Raw genomic sequence first — 1,529 nt, forward strand, 5'->3', positions numbered from 1 at the left:
TTCTCCTCTGTGTGTGTTGCCTTCAAGTCCTTGTTTGGGCTTCACCTCTTAACTGAGTCTGCTGAATTCATCCCTCACTTATAAACATGATCAGGCGTACAAGTTGGACTGAACCGTTCAAGGTTCGGCAGTTGGGTGATAGACATCTGGATTTACCATCCTTATCAACTCACTTTTTATCAAAAGGCGTCTTCAGATTTTTATCCATATATAAAACAGTCCAGGAGAAGAGATGTTGCGTTGCACTGGATGCAACCTTCCTAAAAACTGACAATTTGATCAATGTCTGATGACAGTTTTTGTTTGCAAATAATTACCTGATCTACTGGAAAAATCCCCAGAAATTTGAAATGATCTTTAGCTTTGGAAACTCAAATTTAAGTTGGAAAGTTTCCCATTGTTCACAGTTGAAATGGTTTAAGTGCTCAGATTTATTTATCTAAAGCACATGCTCTCAGAAACCTGGTCTCAGTGCGTAACGAGGGATGTTCCAAGGGAGATTCTCACAATATCAGGCTGTAAATACCAGTAATGCATCAGAGGACTACAGTGTTTAAGGTGATCTCGTCTCTGGAAACCTCCTGTGGTTAAAACAGGAACAGATCTGAGTTATTCTAAGATTTTTAAACTGAGGACTAGTGTGCATAATAGGGCTGCAACTAATGATAATATAACTGTCGATTAATCTGTTGGTTATTTTTTTCAATTAATTGTTGAGTTATTTGATGAAAAATGTCAATCAGTCAGTCTGTTTACACTGCTGCTACTACAGCTGATAGAAAATGGATCATTCTGCTGGTATTTATTACAGACAACATTCAATCAATAACATTAATTTCACTTTGATGTGGTCAAAAAATAAAGTGATATCCTGCATTATGGGACAGTGTCAAACCTAACTGCACTTTAACACAAGATCAGGTTTAAATAGTTAAACAAGTTTAATGTGCAGCTGTCAAAACAAGCGGCTGCACTGATTGATAAAATAAACATATTAACATGTTTAACAGTTTTCAACCAGCATTTATGTCTTGCACCATTTGCAGGAGCAGCGCTTTTTTTTTTTACCATCGTACATTTTTATATTCCTCATAGCTCTCCATTACAACAACCTGTTGACTGAAGCAGTTACACACAATTGTTTCATTTTGTGCAAAAGAGTCACGTAATGCATTAAAAGCATTTTATGTTTTATTATCACAGAGCCTGAAGCAGAAAACCTGAGTTAACAAAGAAAGCTGACAACCACCTTTGTGACACCTGATATCTCTGACTGGGGCTTTAGTTTCTGTTGAGCCAACTTACACAAAGAAAGCCCCACTTTTCAAATTTGCTTCATATTATACACCTCTGAAGCCTCTACCTGAGGGTCATGGGTCCAGAAAGGATTGGTCCACAACAATGCTTGCTGCTCAACTGAGGCAGTGAGAGCTGCATAAGTTGTCCAAACAGGGAAGTGGGAAGACAATGACCCTCTGCTGCAGTAGTGTTGATAGTCCAGGAGAGATCTTTCATCAATGTGTGGGCCC

Source organism: Stegastes partitus, unplaced genomic scaffold (assembly GCF_000690725.1).
Source record: "Stegastes partitus isolate 25-593 unplaced genomic scaffold, Stegastes_partitus-1.0.2 Scaffold2666, whole genome shotgun sequence".
Classification (NCBI taxonomy): Eukaryota; Metazoa; Chordata; class Actinopteri; family Pomacentridae; genus Stegastes; species Stegastes partitus.